This window comes from Staurois parvus, unplaced genomic scaffold, assembly GCF_062004578.1.
Source record: "Staurois parvus isolate SC_StPar_1 unplaced genomic scaffold, SC_StPar_1.0 ptg000668l, whole genome shotgun sequence".
NCBI classification, from domain to species: domain Eukaryota; kingdom Metazoa; phylum Chordata; class Amphibia; order Anura; family Ranidae; genus Staurois; species Staurois parvus.
In genome coordinates this window covers 3893569-3903523 of record NW_028318464.1, presented here as the reverse complement: position 1 = coordinate 3903523, position 9955 = coordinate 3893569, and positions in this window count along the sequence as shown.

Sequence of the window (9955 nt, the reverse complement as noted above, 5' to 3'; positions counted from 1 at the left end):
CCTCCACTCAGTCATAATGCCGTGAAGTTGCACTCGGTTATGCCACTTCTGATCCCGGAAGATTTCACTTACGGAACCTCAAGCAATCTTTAGGATCGCGTGCTGACACAGAAAGGCTGTATCATCCACATCCACCCAATTGGGTGCCTGGGGAGGGGGGGGGGGGGAGCTTAGCCAGAAAAAATTGGAAAAGGATTTCTCACATCCCCGACACTACTTCAATATGCAGATCAAAAGTTCCCCCCACTTTGCTAGGGCACACCGAAATGGAAATTCTTCCTCTACGAAAGGCCAGCACTTGCAGACAAATCAAAGACACTCGTTTACAATTAAATGCTTCAGATTTCTTTAAACATAACAGATATATATATATATATATATATATATATATATATATATGTATATCTATATATAGAATCAATTCACCAAAAGTAAACCAGGGAGTCAAACTCTACATAGTGCAGAACACAAACAAGGGGGACTTTCTTATGAGTTGTCCGCAGAGAAGGGGTATGTACTTTCATTGGGGCTTTCCTTTTGCCCTAATCAAAAGACAGCCAAATTTGAGGGTATTAAAGATATAAATGTATTTGCTTGCAAGTTACTTTTAAAGTTTTCATGTAAAAAAAGAAAGGAAGAGTGATGGTGGCAGATCTAACCTCTTAAGGCAGACTTTAAGGTGATTCGGGATTTGAGTCTGCTTTTGGAGGAAAGTGAACCTACGGACTTAATTGACCAGATTTACATTGAAAGTCTACTAAAAGAAGTAAAGGACAAACATAAAGACAAAACTAAGTTCTGGGGAAAAAAAAATCACAACATTTCTGACCTTTAAGCCTTAATCTATCAATATCCTTATTTGTTAATTGCCTAAGGAAATAAAATCATTAAAATTGGAGGAATTTATTATATGTGGCAAAGTCACCATATGAAGAAACACGTAGGGTCGAGTTACAAGGCGTGTGATGTTATCACATTTAGAACTGTGGCCAACTTGTTGGTGATTTGTCTTCAGAGTATTTGATATGCGCATGTGTTTTAATGCTATGTGAGTACATACAGTTTTTAATAAATGTGTAAAGTTTTTATACTATACCATACTGTTTTTTTTGCCTTTTATGAAATTTATATGGTTTAATTGTGGGATCCAAACATTTGTAAATTGGTGGTTTGGAGTGAGTCCCAGGCTTCTTGTAAAAGGCCCAGCTGAACCAGTGTAGGTAAGCCTAATCCAGAGAAGGCAATGGAACCTTGGACATTTGTCTCAAGCGCTGATTTACTAATCTTTATTCAGAGGGTTAATACCTCTTGGTAAGAAGCTCTGTGTGCTTATTTTTGGAGGAAGATGGTATCACCAAGTGTTTTTCTGAGCACTTTAGAGGTGTTACACATATTTTTTGTGGACTCTTTTGGGGCTGTTATATTATTTATTGATATATGTTTACATATTTATTTCTAAAGCGCTGCACTTTATTTTATGTGCATTTTAATTTGTGGTCAACAGATTGTGTTATCTGCTGTTAGTATACTGATATCCAGGCATGTTTGCACATATTTCATTAAGTAACATATACAGTATATGTGCTATTAAATATAGGTATAGCACAAAACAATGCCAGTATGCTTGTTCAATTTGTTCACAGGCCAAATACATGTGACACTGGGAAGAAAAAAGGAAATATCTCTGGAGAAAATAACAATATTCTAACAATTGCAAATTATTACATTGCACTATCATATCTAATAGTTGAAGATAATTACTACATTTGGTCATAACCAGAGGGGAAAGTTTAATTACTATGATTAAGCAGCCCATAGTGAGTGTCATGACTGATTCCTCCAGAGGACTTAACCTTTCCATTTCAAAAATAATATACTGCCTCTCAAGAGGTAAAATAAACAACCTAAAGTATTGCTGTTGGTCTCACTGTAGTACTTAGCTTTTAAAAAACATAGTTGAAAAGATGTATAACAATGATATTTGAAAGATGATAAATAAAAAAACTTTATGTATATATAATTTAGTCTCCTCTGTCAGATTGCAATGAAGGTATTTCTTGATGGGTTTTGACCCTATGCTCCCCAACTGCAAGGGAGCCACCCTCCTTCGTGGTGTTTGTGATTGGGACATTGAAGTGGAACTTTACTCTTTCAGTCTATGTTGACTATTTTTAATCCTTATGCTGCTAGCATTATAAAGAGATAGGAAAGTATATCATATTTACTAATTTACTAAATATTATATTTACATATTTACTAAAACTTTTTTTAAAACATTTCTTCAGTTACTTTCTGGTCTCCAGGTATGGCAAATGATGTCATACATCTCAGAAATCTTCAGGAGGGGAGGAGGGTTTTTCTCAGCTAAGCACACCCTCCTTTATGCAGGCCTGAGCTAAGGCCAGATGGATTCCAGTAAGTAAATGCTCTATGAATCATCTGCCCTTACTCAAGATGACCACGGACAGAAATGCTAAGGGTAGTTTTTCAAAGTGATCTCGCAGCAAAATAAAGCACAGAGATATTGATGGATGGGGGAGATTACTTTGAATATAAAAAATTAACTAGATAAAGTTTTTGGTTGTGGTGCTGAGATGGATCTAATAATGGTCGTAACAGCACTTGAAGTAGTTAAAGCAAATTTACATTTTATGTTTGATTTAAATTATTATGCACACCTCATCAAAAATAAATACTTAAAGGAAATTTCATAACACATCATTGGAACCTCCAGTGGTTAAGTGGGCTGACCTTTCAGGGTAGACCCAGACTCAGGCACACTATTGCCCTCTCTCAGCATCAGGCTTAGGTGGACGGGACAGACAGTACTTCAAGCACACATCCTACCACAGGCTGGAGCTTGGGTGAAAAAAGAGAGCTCACAAGTGTCACGACCCGCGGTCGCACAGCCGCGACTAACAGTAATACGTCACGCCCACGGCGTCAGACCCCAGACCTTCTCACCAAACTCGTGACCGAAGGGCCGGCCGATCCAAAACCGCGGTGTGACGCACGTAACAAGGCCCCACCCAGCTGCACCCTACACAGCGATTGCCCAGCTAATGGACTACAATCGGTGCCTGCAGCCTGAATGCGCTTGTTACTGGGTCGGGTTAGTTACGCAACTAACCCTCTACTGCCACCACCACTTTTGTTGGAGACTGGGAAACTCCCGTTACCAAATATACACTATAATGATTGAAATATGGATCTATATAGCACGGCCCGCGGACCTACTATACAGATATATATAACAAACAGTAGCGTCTCTTCAAAGGCAGGGATTCGTGAATTGCAAGTAAGCGCTTAGAAACAGTTTAACACTTTCAGAAAGAAAGATTTATTTCTAACGGTCAAACAGATGCAAAATAAATAGTTACAAGATGTCACAAAAATATATATATGTATATAAAGACACAGCAAACATAGAATAGCGAGGAAATACAGGGTAAGTTACTTGCCTTGCAATCTGCACCTTTTCTCCCATCCTGGGAATAAATGGGGCTTATTTCCATTCAAGAGCTTTATGACACAGCTGTTCACATTACAGATGAACGGGCCCCAACCACGTGTGCCGGCACAGGAATGTATTGCATCATATATTTGACATTTATGTCTTTTTCCAAACAGGCCTGAGGCTTACTGTTCCCCTCTTCACGCTTATTGTGCTTACTGCATTTCATACATGTGATATACGTATATCCATAGTATAATTTTTGGATTTCCTGTTCGGGATTCACCATTATGATATTGGTGGATATTGGTGTATATTCATTATTTAATATTATGGTATACCTATGGTATAATTTTTGGATACACCTCTTTTGGGAAGTGTTTACCTATGTGTTTGTACTACAGAGATATTAGACTCTTGTAGTCACTTTCTCTGCTGCACATACATTTAGACCGGTCTTGATGTCATTTTATATGGTTTTAGGTCTGTGTGTTATTGTCTCATACTGAGGTGATGGTAAACCAGGGCGAATGCCCATATGTCATATTTATATCTGTGTAATAAAGCATAATTTTTGGAAAATTTTCTGAGTGTCACGGTCTGTTCATAATGTAGCCGCTTTTCTGTGAATCTCTTTTCACAAACCCCCTCTTTTTGAATGCCTTTTTTGGCTACTGAATGGAAACCAAACATTGGGTGACACGATAACTTAATTAACAACCTCTTAATAACTACCTATAGTATATAAGTTACTTGCCTTGCCTGGTTTTAGCAAATTCAAGTTGTGAGCCGAAAGGTTCTTTGATCTCCTCTGTTACGATGTTACCTCGGAGATCTCTGTGTGTGTGTGTCAGACTAACTCTCTTGAAAGTCCCTCTCAGGGGAAGGAAGGGGGGCTCTGACTTGGGAGTGGTCATTGGGAAACTCTACTCTAACTACAACTCATCCCCCATGATATGAACATACAGTTCACCTGAGGAATGTGCAGTTTTCTTATCTTGATTAAGATGGGGGAGGAAGTACACTTTACAACCATTATGACTGCTGGACTGCTGGACGCAGGATGTCTTAACCTGGTTGACCCCCACACCATCTGCCAGAAGATAACGTTTGCCTCACAGGAATGCAGGGGGGATGTGAGGAGTGATTTGAGGTATGCCTCAGATAGACAGACAGAACATGAAAAACAGAGTGTAAAGGGGGACTCCGCTCCAACAAGGATGAGCAAGTTTGCCACAACAAGGTCATCCTAAATGTTTATATCCTCTCCAAGCCTGCACTACCAGCAATAAACCGCCTAGTGGTTGGTCAGATGGGGCATAAGTATTCATAGCCCAGTCTTATTTAATCTTCTTGCACTATTACCAGAGACACTCACCAACAGCAGGGAGGCAAATAAACCTGGGCTTAGGGGAGATCAAGTGAAAAACAGCCTAGCAGCACTAAATTTATAGAGTAATTCCTGCTAAGAGCTTGTCCCCAACCCCTCTCCCTTGCAAGTGTCCAGCTCACACATACCTCACTCTCCATTATTTGGCCCCTTCACATACACTTCTCTGCCCTGCATCTGACCCACACACAGCCCACTCTCTCATTCCTGGCCCCCTTACAGGCACCTTTATCTACAGTACCTAGCTCCCTCACACACACCTCCCTCTCCTGTATCATAGTTTTGCTACGGCTATTTTAGTGATTTTTATAGCAGAAATATGGAATGGTGACCATGCATTGTTTTAGAACTTAGGCCTCCCCTATTCATGTGCTAACTAACCTGTTGGACTGCTTCATGAGCTCAGGATAGGAAATGATGCTATAGGAATTAGGGGTAGAGAAATAGACTTGAACAAACCATGTGCTGAGCAAAGAAATAGAGGATCCTAGAAGAAAACTCCATCACAAGGAAGAACCAAGACCCTGTTTAACCTCCCTGGAGGTATTCCTGAGTGAAGCTAAGGGTAAAGTTTCAGCACCACAAGCGGTAACCCCGAGCTACACTCGGGAATACCTTGCAGTGTTGCTCCAGGATCTCTTCTTCACTTACCTTGTCCTGCGCTCCCTCGATGTCCCTCCTGCAGTGCCCCCGGCTATGTCCTCCGGCCGATGCCGGCATCTGTCTTCCGGGTTCCATTCCCTGTGACATCAGGACGTACAGGGACGGAACGGCTGGAAATTAAAAAATGTGAAAAAGTGACATTCACTAAATACACTAAAATCACATAGTAAAACATTACTGTATCAAAGCATTTCACATATGTTTTGTCCCTAGTGCTTTGTCCTGTGCCCTGCCTGCAATTTTACTGTTCTTTCTGCCTGGAAAATGAGAAATGTCCATGGCGTCCAAAAAGCATCCCTTTAGGTCAAAAGCGGTTTTAGACCAGCTAGAGAACAGCGATAGTAAATCAGAACCTAAAAGGAAAGAACAGTGAGCGTTGGTCCTAAACAGCAGCTGAGCACTCTAAGCAACCGATATATACTTATACAGAATAACATAAAAAACAGTGCAGCGCTGAAGATAGTAGTAATAAAACAGAAATAAGTCCACTGCAAGTCCAGTTCATAGAAACATGTCAGGTGACAAGTGGAAATTCAATGTTGGTGATCCGTGAGGAAGTGGCTGAAATACGCACTCACCAGAAAGAAGATATATATAAGCAGTATATATCAAAAGCCCATGGATCCTCAATCCAGAAGGAACAAAGCTGGTCTGGTCACAGAAAGTGGGTCCCTCCTTTAAGGATGCAGCAAAAGATCTTCCTCCTCCCAGTTTGGTATTGAATTCCAAAGTCAGGGTTCTGCAAACAAAATGCTCTTCCGCTTTCTTCAAAGCCGTTTTCCTGCTTGGCTGACCCGGTAGCCCTGGTGCCCTTTGATGCCGCCGCCTTCTGACAAATGCCGTCACATTGGCTTTGCAGACCTTATAAGGTGACTCCCACATCTTAATTCATATCAGCTGTCATCCACCGTTGTCGGGCAGAGATCATATTGGTAGTCAGCAGGTTTTTATTCTTCGATGTGTTGTTGGGGGAATATGAATGTCAGGCAATGTGAACAATGTAAATCTACATTTCTGGATGCTGTGGTTGATGGTGGATGTCCACTTTGGGACATTTGTTTGGGTTTTCTTTTATTCAAGGACTTTTCAAAAACTGTGTGTGGTTTTTTTACTGTTTACATTTTTTATTTTCTGAATGAGTATAGGTACCCTTTACTTATTTACAGTCAGGTCCATAAATATTGGGACATCGACACAATTCTAACATTTTTGACTCTATACACCACCACAATAAATTTGAAATAAAACAAACAAGATGTGCTTTAACTGCAGACTGTCAGCTTTAATTTGAGGGTATTTACATCCAAATCAGGTGAACGGTGTAGGAATTACAACAGTTTGCATATGTGCCTCCCACTTGTTAAGGGACCAAAAGTAATGGGACAGAATAATAATCATAAATCAAACTTTCACTTTTTAATACTTGGTTGCAAATCCTTTGCAGTCAATTACAGCCTGAAGTCTGGAACGCATAGACATCACCAGACGCTGGGTTTCATCCCTGGTGATGCTCTGCCAGGCCTCTACTGCAACTGTCTTCAGTTCCTGCTTGTTCTTGGGTCATTTTCCCTTCAGTTTTGTCTTCAGCAAGTGAAATGCATGCTCAATCGGATTCAGGTCAGGTGATTGACTTGGCCATTGCATAAAATTCCACTTCCTTCCCTTAAAAAACTCTTTGGTTGCTTTTGCAGTCTGCTTTGGGTCATTGTCCATCTGAACTGTGAAGCGTCCAATGAGTTCTGAAGTATTTGGCTGAATATGAGCAGATAATATTCCCGAAACACTTCAGAATTCATCCTGCTGCTTTTGTCAGCAGTCACATCATCAATAAATACAAGAGAACCAGTTCCATTGGCAGCCATACATGCCCACGCCATGACACTACCACCACCATGCTTCACTGATGAGGTGGTATGCTTAGGATCATGAGCAGTTCCTTTCCTTCTCCATACTCTTCTCTTCCCATCACTCTGGTACAAGTTGATCTTGGTCTCATCTGTCCATAGGATGTTGTTCCAGAACTGTGAAGGCTTTTTTAGATGTCGTTTGGCAAACTCTAATCTGGTCTTCCTGTTTTTGAGGCTCACCAATGGTTTCCATCTTGTGGTGAACCCTCTGTATTCACTCTGGTGAAGTCTTCTCTTGATTGGTGACTTTGACACGCATACACCTACCTCCTGGAGAGTGTTCTTGATCTGGCCAACTGTTGTGAAGGGTGTTTTCTTCACCAGGGAAAGAATTCTTCGGTCATCCACCACAGTTGTTTTCCGTGGTCTTCCGGGTCTTTTGGTGTTGCTGAGCTCACCGGTGCTTTCCTTTTTTTTAAGAATGTTCCAAACAGTTGTTTTGGCCACGCCTAATGTTTTTGCTATCTCTCTGATGGGTTTGTTTTGTTTTTTCAGCCTAATGATGGCTTGCTTCACTGATAGTGACAGCTCTTTGGATCTCATCTTGAGAGTTGACAGCAACAGATTCCAAATGCATATAGCACACTTGAAATGAACTCTGGACCTTTTATCTGCTCATTGTAATTGGGATAATGAGGGAATAACACACACCTGGCCATGGAACAGCTGAGAAGCCAATTGTCCCATTACTTTTGGTCCCTTAACAAGTGGGAGGCACATATGCAAACTGGTGTAATTCCTACACTGTTCACCTGATTTGGATGTAAATACCCTCAAATTAAAGCTGACAGTCTGCAGTTAAAGCACATCTTGTTCGTTTCATTTCAAATCCATTGTGGTGGTGTATAGAGCCAAAAATGTTAGAATTGTGTCGATGTCCCAATATTTATGGACCTGACTGTACATTGGAGCTGATATCTGAGTTAAAAGGGGATTCCAGGTTTTGATAATTTCCCCCACCCGCAAACCCCCACATGCAATGGGCAAGGGTTGTGGGGAAGAAACCCTTGTCTTCATCAACATGGAACATTATTAATATTACACAGGATTTATATAGCGCCAATAATTTGCTCAGCGCTTTACGATATAAAGAGAAACAATACAGCAACAATACAGTTCAATACAAGAGGGTTCTGAGGGCCCTGCTCCTGGGAGATTACAATCTAATAGGGAGGGGCTGGTGGAACAAAAGGTAATACCTGTGGGGGATGAATGGATTGGAGAAATAGAAGATATGATTATTAGCTGAAGGCAGGATAGGCTTCCCTGAAAAGACAGGTTTTCAAGGATCGCCTAAAATTGGACAGAGTAGGTGATAGTCGGACAGATTGAGGTAGAAAGTTCCAGAGGAAGGAAGATGCTCTGGAGAAGTTCTGGAAACAAGCATGAGAGGGGGAGACAAGGGAGCTAGAGAGCAGGAGGTCTTGGGGGAAGCAGAGAGGCCGGTGTGGGTGAAATTTGGAGACAAGATCGGTGATGTAGTTTGGGGCGGAGTTGCAAATGACTTCATATGTTATTGTTAATGTTTTGAATTTTATTTGTTGGACAATAGGAAGCCAATGGAGGGATTGGCAGAGAGGGGTGGTGGACATGGAATGGTTGGTAATGTGAATGAGTCTGGCAGCAACATTCATGGCAGACTGAAGAGGGGATATCCTGCGATTAGGTAGGCCAATGAGGAGGGAATTCCAATAGTCAAGGCGGAGATAACAAGGGAGTGAATAAGTTGCTTAGTGGTTTCAAAGGTTAAAGGGTCATATTTTGAGAATGTTATGGAGGTGAAGTCTAAAAAACTTTTAGACAGTGGTTGGATTTGGGGCTGAAAGGACAGGTTAGAGACCAGGATTACAGCTCACATGAGGGGAGGGACTGATGGTTGTATTATTGATCTTGAGGGAGACGTCAGGGGAGCGAGCACAGACTAAATATTATGAGCTCAGTTTTAGAAAGATTGAGTTTAAGGAAGTGGTGTGACATCCATGCTGACATGTCAGTTAGCAAGTTAGTAATGCAAGAGGAGACTGAAGAAATGAGGCGAGGAATAGAGAGATACATTTGTGTGTCATCAGCATAAAGATGATACTTGAAACCATGGGAGTATATCAAATGACCAAGGGAGGAGGTGTAGATGGAGAAGAAAAGGGAACCGAGGACAGAACCTTTAGGGATCTCTACAGCAAGAGGAAGTGGAGAGGAGGAAACAGAGTCATAGGTAACACTGTGATACAAAGGAGGAGAACCAGGAGAGAACAGACTCGAAGGCCAAGAGAGTGGAGTTTTTTGAGGAGGAGGGGATGGTTAATGGTATCAAAAGCCACAGAGAGGTCTAGTAGGAAGAGTATGGAGTAGTGGTCATTAGTTTTAGCAGTTAGTAAATCATTAGTGAGTTTTGGTAGGGCAGTTTCAGCCAAGTGTAGTGAGCGAAAGCCAGACTGTAAGGGGTCAAGAAGGTTGTTGTCCCTGAGGTAGGAGCTTAGACGATTGTAGACTAAGAGTTTAGAGGTACAGAGAATATAAAAAGTCTACACAACCCTGTTTAAA